Below are 10,692 nucleotides of genomic sequence, written 5' to 3' on the forward strand. Positions count from 1 at the left end.
AGAAGGACAAGAGAATGAATTAACAGGAGTACGCAGGCTGATTGGAAAGCCTTTTGAAAGGTGAATATGGTTCACTAGATTTTAGAGAGAGGGGAAGGGGGGATGGAGGGAGAAAGTAGAGGAGTATGGCTTCCACAGTGGTCGCTCCTGGCCCCTTCGACACCACTGGCTGGATGGCTTTTGGGTTGTGGCCTGAAATAGAACCAGGAAGGATCAGAAGGATGCTCAGGGTATCACGTGTCCAAGTATAGACGACATTAGCTGTGAGATTCTTGAGGAACCAGGGCAGTGACCTTCAGGAGATGAGAAAATCTTCTTTCCTCTTTGCTGTTGTGAATAACTTGCTCCACTGTGACAAAGGGATGCAGGGCTGACGTCAGTAGTTGCTGAGACTTTTGCTGTAGGACCCATGTGAATATGACTTCCAAGACTGTGCCACCAAAGCTGAAGTCATTAGAGTTTATATTTAGAATGAGGTGAAGGAGCTTCTGTGCCCTTGTATAACTGTGGGTTGCAAGTTATTCTTCTGAGCTTGCTACAGAGGACAATGAAAATGAGGGACTTTCTTTTTTGCAGAGAAGATTCCCGAAAAGCTAAGATCTGAAGGGGTATCATAATGATGACTTGGGGGAATGTTCCTGTCTATATCGCTGGGTTGGAAATAGAGAAAACTGTACATTGAGTTCTAACAAAGGGAACTTTGGTTCCTGCTGCCGAGGAGTCTTCCTAACAGGAAGACTTCACAGGTCCTTCTAGAGGACAAGTGCTTCCTCCTCTCGAAAGTGACGAAAGTGACGCCACAGAGAAAAATCTCGGCTTCAGCTAGGAGGGTTAACTCTTTCTGGTTTGGAACATTGGATTTCTGTATATTAAGACAAGGAAACAACAAATTTGTGCAGCCTCCCTGTGCCCTCCCCCAGTGTGGGCTCCAGGTGAATAAAAGTATGATTCATTTATTCCGTCGAATTTCTTCAAACTCTATTAACTCTATTTGTGTATATTTTTATTGGACCATGCTGTGATATTTAGTACGCACTTAAGCTGGATATCAAGAAAGTGCTCGCTTATTGCCAGCATTGAATACAAGTATCTAATCAAGTTCAGGTTACTGTGCTAATTATCATTCTGTTCTATAAAGTTTAATAGAATGCTACTGCAATTAGTGATTATGTATTCATTCAACTGCTCAGAGGGAAAAAAAAAACATGAAATCTGAATGTGTAAGGTGAACTGTTTTAATTCATCTAACCATTAGATTCGATCATAAAAGGTTTAAGATACGCAATTTTAGTTTGAATTGATATCTTTAGTGAGCCCACCACCAACCTTCAATTTTCATCAGTCTCTTACCTTCATACTCTGTCTGGACCATGTGCATTACATTTATCTAAATTTGTTTTTAAAAATACAACATCTTAAGAATTTTCTCTCTGTCAAGTTCATGAATGCTTTTTAGAGACTTTCTCTTCAACAAGGATTTCAAAGCTTCATAATGGGTATGCTGAAAAGGGTTCCCCTTATTTCTGTGTCACAGAGAAAATGAGAGCCAGCAGACGGGAACATTCTCAAGCACTTGCCACTAATCCCACACATGTCCCAGCACCCACACCCATTCTCTCCTCCTTCCCTCCTGTGACAACAGAAACACGTTCCTTCTTCTGTCCAAAGCGACTGCTCCACTTGTATTCTGAATCTCAGCCTCTCCTGCCTCCAGTGACCTCCGCCCGGACTTGCTTTAACTCCCTCCACACAATCTGTCACTTCCTTTGGTACTAAAATATCCTCCAAAATTCTCGTCTTTATAAAACAACCCCCACCTTGACCCAGTGCCCAACCACCCACCACTGGCTTTATCTTTGCCCCACATTCGCTGCTGGACTCCTTGAAAAGCCATCTGTCTCCACGTCCTCACCAACCAGTCACTGCACACCCCACTGCAGGTGGCCTGTGCCCCTTCCACCCTACTGAGCTGGTCCAAGACCTCCCTGTGTTAACGTACTAGATGCACCTCAACGCTGAGTTTGCTTGGCTACTTGGCCATATTTGTTATCACTGCCAGTCCTTCCATTCTCAAGCAGGCTCTTACCTCAGTTCCTGCAAAGCCACCTCATTGCGTGGTCTCCTTCCACGTTTATGAATTCCCCTCCTTTTGCCTGACCTTCCCATGTTATTTAGGTTTCTGTCCTTGGCTCTTTTTACACTCAACACATATTCCCTGGGCCACCTGTCTCCAGGCGCTTATTAACATCTCTATGCTGCTAACTTCCGCATCTATATCCCCCTGCCACCCATCCATCACACAGCAGCCCGCATGATATTGCTCACACGCTGATCTTAATCTGCCACTTCATCGAACAAACACCCCTTCAGTGTCTTCCCATCACTCTTTGGATAAAACAAAACCTCCCTACCTTGCACACTCCAGCCTCAGTCTCTTCCCAGGCCCCTCCCAGAATTCCATATTCCCACTGTGCTAGACTTCCTTCCTTCCTGGTCTTAAATGGCCCAGGCTCCTCCATCTCTCAACTTCCTCCAACCAGTTCTTTCCATCCGGAACCTTCTGCTGGCCTGCCCATCTGTCATCTGCTGATCTGTGGTTAATGTTGGATCCTTTTGAGGAGACCTTTCCTCCTCATCAAGCTAAGTTGGGTCCTGCTGCCTTGTGACCCCACTACATTTATACATATTTCCTATGAAAATATTTGCTATACTTTAGCGATAGTCCTGTTTAATTACTTGCTGGTCTATCCCACCTCCTGGCCCGATGCCCAATATACACTAGATTCTCATAACCACTAGTTGAACGAACAAATTTCCCTAAAAGGATAGTTATAAGTAACATTACCTGAACATTCATATCTGAGAATTTTTTCTTCTGGAAAGCAGTCCTTGTGCATTCCTCCATTAACTAATCCACCGCTAACTCCGAACCAACCTGTTTATCCAAAAACAACTAGGCTCTTTTATAAAATTGTGGAGGAAAAGGCTGCAACACAAAACAGTAGCTGTGTTCCTCTCCTGTTGTAGAAAACTAGCGTGAGTTTAATTGAAAAGGTGTCTAAACTCTGATTTAAAGAACTATCATGGCTTTTATTTCCTTTCGACTGGCCGGCTAATTTGTACATAGTCTGCAACCTGCTTTGAGTAGTATGATTAATGGCTGATCATGAAAATACTGTCCTATAAACATTTTAAAATGACTGTACCCCTGACTTTATTAATCCTTAGACCTAGGTTTTTCCAAAGGAGGGGGAAACACTGTGATTTCTAATGGAAAAATAGGATTAACTCTGCAGAGACAAGAGCTTCATCAGAAAAAAAATTCAGGAGATACTAGTTTCACATAATTGGAAAAAAAAACAAAACCTTTTCATACACCTCCTTCCGGGGGAGATACATGTAATTGGAATAAGTGTCTCCCCGGGGCCAGTGGGGGATGTTCATTTGTCTACATCTTGCCTTACTGATTCTTAGTCCTGCCATTTTGTAAATATATTTGCCTGATGTTTTCTCTCTATGTATCAGGACCCAAAATACTGGGAAATAACCTAAGACAAACACGATGCTGTGTGAGACCCCACAGATGACATGTACTAAACCATCAGAATGTGGAGAATCACTCTGATACCCTGCAGTACCAGGTGTGCTGTGCTGCCCCATGGCGAAGGATGTGGGCACATGCTGGATTTTTATTTGGGGGATGTTTGTTTGTGTATCTTGTTATTGAGCCTAAAATAAATGACCAACAATGGGATGATGGAGATTTAAACTCAGTCAAAAGGAACATAGCAGGGAAGATGCATCACTGTCAGGTTGGTTCATTGGTGAGATTTTCTAAAGACAAGGGAGGGAGCAGATGACCTTTCCAGAGCCCTCCGGTCTGCAGATTTTATGATTCCGTGCACGTCCTCTGTCTAGACATGGAGTGTGGATGCTCTTGCTTTTATTGCTGTAGCATGGGGAAAAAGCATAACCGCTCCACCTACAGTCTGATCCTGGAAACTACTCAGCCTCAGCCAGGAAAAACAAAACAAAATAGGGGAGAAGACGTGTATTACCCACTGGAAAGAATGTAATTGCAGTCTATAGTAGAGAATATTCCCTCCAAATTACATGTATTTTTACATCAGCCTTTCAAAATGATTGTGATTTTAATACCTATGTTTTGCACAGTTCCAGTATTCACTTGTATATTTGACATCTAATATGTAAGACCGTTGCACGAGGAAAGGAAAAGATAGGAAATTTGGCTCTTCCTTTGGCAATGGAGAAACAAAGACCTGGAGAGGTAAGTTAGGCCCAAGTGTCCGACTACCAACAAGCGAGGTGTGCAGATTTCTACACTTTTGAGACTGAGCCAACATTGTAGAGCTGTCATCAAACATTAGACCTCAAGTCCTTTCTCCTTCCACTCACAGGTCCTGCTACTCCTTCCTCTCTATTTCAGGCAACCTGAACGCACCTTGTCCCACTTCTGGCCTCTTCACCTGCCTTACCTCTGTCTATAACTTACAAACTTGCTTCCAGTTTCATAACTTTCCAGATCTTACAAGGCTCAGGTCACAGCAGCCTCATTATTCTTTCTCAACCACACCAAAGACCTGCCCTGCATGCTCCCACTCAGGTGCCCACATGGCTTGCTCTTCTTTTCCCTTTGGGTCTTAGCTCAAATGTGACCCCCCTCACAGAGGGCTTTCTCAACTACCTTGTCTGAAACAGCACCCTGGGAGTTCTTAATTCATTTTTTTCAACATCAATGAAATGCATTCTTGAACTTTTATTTATTCCGAAGGGTAATACACAAAGCACAAAGCCTTCCTCAACCTGCTGGGGGTCTGTCTCTTGCGCCAGACTCACAGACAGGGAGTCTTCCTGGTTTGACACCACCTAGTGGCTTTGGGTCTGAATTACTGAACAAAAGGAGGAAGACAGGAAGAGAGGAAAGAAACACTTCTCTAGCACTTGGAGTCCTCATTCTTCGTCCTAACTAAATTCTAAGATTGAGCCTAACATAAGCCTTTCTCTATCAGTAGGCATCGAATTTCTAATGACCATTTAAGTAGCTGGAAGCTTGGCACCCCTAAGAGAGCGGGAACTTCCCATGCCAGCTCTTATTCCGGAAGTCTGATAAACAAATTCCTTAATTTCCTCAGGATGGTACTTGGAACAATAGGATTTTGCAAGGATTACCCATAATGACCCAGTAAGTAATTAGATGCTCATCAAGGGCCTACTTTTTTTTTTTTTTATAACTCCAGCACTACAAAAAAAAAAGAAAAGAATTTACATTTGGAGCTGCCCTACATGCTATCATTAGCATAGTTGCTTTAGAGGGAATTCGAACACCTGCTTTAGTGACGGTTTGTCTTTCTCTTAACCTTCTCACCAGATATACCAAGCTGCCTACGAACTCACAATGTAACATTGAGTAATTCAGGTCATCTCTTTGGATTTGTTTCTTCCTCTGCAAATAAAGGGTTGAACTCATGATCCCTCGTGTCCTCCATCGGCCTAACATTTTGTGATTCCATCTAGAAGAAGGGTTATGATGTTAGTCATTCACCCCTGCCAGTGAATTAATCATAGAGGCTTTAACCTGGAAAAAGAGACCGATAGTAGTGAGAGCTGAAAGTTGTAAGACCCTCATCATCTGAGGAAAGGAAAAGCACTGGGAAAGGGCTTTGGTTAGCAGATTTAAAATGAATGATAACAAGGACAGCCACTTGCTGAGGGCCAGCCATCAGGCACTTTGATCTCGGCATTTTACAAATGTTGTATCAGTTCATCTTTACGTTACAGCTGTGTAATTTAGGGCAGAACCAAAGGCTGAAATTAAACAGACCTGAGTTTAAATCCCGAGTTCAAATCCTGACTTTGCCATTTGTTTGCTCTGTGATTTAGCACAGATTACCATCACCTTCCCAGCATCAAATTTATTCATCTGTACAGTATAGAAAGAATTTGCCCCATAGGCTTTGGGGGAAAGATTAAGTAAGATAATGCATGTAAAGAGCTCTGTACAAGGTATTCCACAAGATATTATTCAATAATGGTAACTATTTACTATACTGGAAGTGTTTTAATCTTTTATTTTATTTATTTTTAAGATTTTTTCATCCATTCATGAAAGACACACACACACACAGAGAGAGAGAGGCAGAGACACAGGGAGAAGGAGAAGCAGGCTCCATACAGGGAGCCCGACATGGGACTTGACCCAGGGTCTCCAAGATCATGCCCCGGGCCGAAGGCAGGTGCTAAACCACTGAGCCACCCAGGCTGCCTTTAATCTCTTTTTTTAAAGAAATATTTTTATTTATTCATTTGAGAGAGAGAGAGAGAGTGGGGAGAAGCAAAGGCAGAGGCAGAGGCAGACTCCCCCCTGAGCAGGAAGCCTGGCTCTGGGCTTGATTCCAGCACCTTGAGATCATGGCCAGAGCTGCAGGCAGACACAACCAGCTCAGTCACCCAGGTGGCCCTTTAATCTCTTAATTATAAAAGAAAAAGCATAAGCTCAGAACCAGTATTTGAACCCATATTACTTTTATGCCGTATATCTTTCTGCTACATAGTGCTGTCCCAATACTTTGCCTACTACAGTTTTCTCTTCTTTTGGCAAAGGAGGCTCAGCAGAATTACGGGCTCAAGGTCCCTAGCTGCATCAAATCTGCCTATATACCTGTGATATTGTGATTTATGATAAAAAATACATATTTGGTCTTCCTCCTGTTTCTGGCACAAGCAGCTCCTATTAACTCCTGGAATTTCTTAAGTGAGGATAGTATTAAAGGCGTCTTTTGTTATGTTAATGAGCGCACTTTTGGACCCCATCTAAGGGGTCTGAATGCCAGGAGAACCAACCATGTGATTAGAAGGATGAACTTTCCCTCCGCTCCTTGATTTCCTGGGAGGGGAGAGTAGCTGGGGCTTGAGTCAATCACGAATGGCCAATGACCTAATGGATCATGCCGACGTAATGAAGTCTCCATAAAAAGAACAGAAGGGACGGGTTTGGAGAACTTATAGATTGGAGAACCAGAACCTTTCTGCTTGCTTCAGCTCCAAACCCTGAACTCATAAGAACAGAAATTCCTTTGTTTGTGACCTCGACCTATTAAGTCTCCACTTGGCTGTTGATTGGTATCCTTTAATATTCTTAGTAATAAGCCAGTAATCTAGTGAGTAAACAGGTTTCCTAACATCTGTGAGCCACTCTAGCAAATTAATCAAACTTGAGGAGGGGGTTGTAAAACCTGATTTATAGCCTGTTGGTCAGAACTCTAGGTACCAGCCTGGACTTGAAATTGGCACCTGAGGTAGAGGGCAGTCTTGTGGGCCTGAGCCCCTAACCTGTGAAATCTGATACCATCTCTGAGTAGACAGTGTCAGAATTGAGTTAGAATGGAGGACACCCAGCTGGGGCCAGAGGATTGCGTGGAACGCCACTCACCTCCCCCTGCACACACATTGGAATTGGGGTGCAAAACCCTTTTAATACCCCATCTCATTTTCAGAGTCTTTTAACATAAAAAAACTCAGTAATACTGATTGGGAATTAAACTTGCTATCGGCACAATTCAACTTTGATGTGGATTTCAGAAATTTTGCCCTACAACTACAGGAGATAAAAGTTTATTTTAGGGCAATCACAGAAGCATTTAGGTTCCTTAACTGGACCTTGAACTGGGAATTTAAAGTCATGAACTCAGCATCATCTTTGCCTAAGTTGTTCAGCACACTTCAAAGCAATTGACAAACTCCTAGCCTCAGCTTCTACTAAAATGTTCTATGCCACAAATACTTGTTCCTCTAGAGCCTTGCCCTCCACAGGCCCTTGATTACAGGCAACTATAAGGGATTGGTTAAGTAACCATTTTGCTACTGCATATCATGAACTTCCAATATTTCCCTTTAGTTCTGCAAACAGGGTCATTAATGACTTTAAAGCTAATCGACTCAGAGAACCAACTGCAGATTAACAAGGGACTAATTCAGAGAACTGATTCTTTAAATTTTTTTTATTTTTTATTATTTTTTAAAGATTTTATTTATCTATTCATGAGAGACACAAAGAGGGAGGCAGAGAACCAGGCAGAGAGAAGCAGGCTCCATGCAGGGAGCCTGATGTGGGACTCGATCCCGGGACTCCAGGATCCTGCCCTGGGCCAAAGGCAGGCACTAAACCACTGAGCCACCCAGGGATCCCCTAAATTTTTTTTTTTAATTTGACATAGAGTTGACACACAACATTCCATTAGTTTCAGGTATCCAACGTAGTGATTTGAAAAGTCTATAGAGATCTGATTCTTAATATTGTGACTTCTGAAACCACTTTTTTCAGAGCCAAATCCTTTGTCTGTGTTCCATTAGGAAGCAAGGATTTGACCACAGGTAACTCGTGAAAGCTGGTCACACAGTTTTTATGTGGTGACTGATGCTGCGTCTGGTGTTGGGTTCTGAAGCGTGTGGAGGAGGGAATCGGAAAGAAGAGAACTGTGAGGTAGGCATGAGGGAGTGGCGAGGAGTTTCTGTGCTGGAACTCAGGATGGTTGACTGACTGGTACCTCTGTCATCCCCTCACAACACTGACATGGAGGGCATCAGAGGCTTAAACACATGTCAGACCCAGAATTAGAAGAAGCTGAAGGGTACCAGAGGGGAGTTGCAGCTGCCCTGGGCCCAGATGCTGCCACAGGCCAACCAGGTGAGCCAGTAAACACGTCACAACATGACTGAGCAGCAAGAGGGTTTCATAGACCGCCTCATCTTTCCCAGCACAGAAAATAAGATGGTTGCTACTCCATTTCCACCTTCTAAATCTGACATAAAATGACTTGGGTAGGCATGCTAACCTAGAACTACGTAGGAAGGTAATTCTGGGAAACACAGTTCTGGCTCAGCCAAGCTGATATAATACAAGCCCACCATATCGCTGGTCGAGGAAGAAATCTCACTGGAAACAGCAAATACTTGGAACTATACAATAATGAAAACACAACTTATCAAAATTTGTGGCATCCAGTCACAGCTGGCCTTAGAGGGAATTTCATGGCTTTAAATATTTATATTTTTAAAGGAAAAAAAGAATAAATCAATGATCTGAGCTTCTACCTTAAGAAGTTGGGCCAGGGAATGGGGTGGGGAGGAGAGGGGGAAGAGTGACAGAGAGAGAGAGAGAGAGAGATATCAACTTAAACCCAAAATAAATAGAAGGAAAAAGAGGCAGAAATTAACGGAATTGAAGACAAGCAATAAAGAAAAAAGTCAACAGAGCCAAAAGCTGGTACTTTAAAAAAGGGCAATTAAATATATACTGTCTCAGCTATAATGAGCAAGAAAAAGAAGAAAATGAATTATCAGTATCAGGAATTAAAAAGGAAACATCATGACGGATCCTATAAGCATTAAAAGCATAATAGGTGAATGTTGCAAACAACTTTATGGCAACAAATCTGAAAACTTAAGTGAAATGAAACAAATTTCTTGAAAAAGAGTGTATCAAAACTGACAAATGGAGAAATAAAAATATGAAAAGCCTTATATCTATTAAGAACTTGAATTCAACTGGACTGTGTTTGTAACTAAGAAAAATGGGCTAATTCCACTGGGATCGTTCTCTTTGGTCACAGCATAAGCATTTGTCATTGTTGTTTCATAAAGCTAAGGAATGTGTTTAGTCGATTTAAGTAATTTTTAAATAAAACTCCTAAGCATAAAAAAAAGAACTTGAATTCATTATCAAAAATCTTCCCACAAGAAGTCCAAGCTTGCTTTGGGATAGGCAAAAACTTCTTAGCTAGAGCATAAAATGCAGTATTTATGAAAGATGTAAATAGATCTTGGACATCACATTGGTCCAATGTGATACATTGGTCCTAATCAAAATTAACTTTCCTGTTTTTTTCATTAAAAAAAAAAAAAAAAAACACAAAGGAAGGGATCCCTGGGTGGCTCAGCAGTTTAGCACCTGCCTTTGATCCAGGGCGTGATCCTGGAGTCCCAGGATCGAGTCCCACGTCGGGCTCCCTGCATGGGGCCTGCTTCTCCCTCTGCCTGTGTCTCTGCCTCTCTCTCCCCGTGTGTGTCGCTCATGAATAAATAAATAAAATCTATAAAAAAAAAAAAAAAACCCACAAAGGAAAAGGCAAGGTACACGCTGGAATAAACATTTGTAAAAATGCATATATCCGGGATCCCTGGGTGGCGCAGCGGTTTGGCGCCTGCCTTTGGCCCAGGGCGCGATCCTGGAGACCCGGGATCGAATCCCACATCAGGCTCCCGGTGCATGGAGCCTGCTTCTCCCTCCGCCTGTGTCTCTGCCTCTCTCTCTCTCTCTGTGACTACCATAAATAAATAAAAATTAAAAAAAAATGCATATATCCGACAAAGGACTTTTACAATATATAACAGATTCTTATAAATCAAGAATAGGAAGAAAAGCAACCTGATCTAAAAAAGTGGCCAAATAACTTGAACAGATACTTCACAAAAGAAATAAGAACAACCACAAAGCATGAGAAAAGCTCTCTACCATCATTAGTCATAGGAAAACGCTAATTAAGTACAAGGGGAGACACTCCTCCACACGGACTGGAATGGCTACAAAGACTGAGGATACCGAGTGTGGGTGAGGATGCGGAGGGAAAGAATTCTCCCAATTCGTAGTGGGCACGTAACATGGTACGACTTTGA

Source organism: Vulpes lagopus, chromosome 10, assembly GCF_018345385.1.
Source record: "Vulpes lagopus strain Blue_001 chromosome 10, ASM1834538v1, whole genome shotgun sequence".
Lineage (NCBI taxonomy): Eukaryota > Metazoa > Chordata > Mammalia > Carnivora > Canidae > Vulpes > Vulpes lagopus.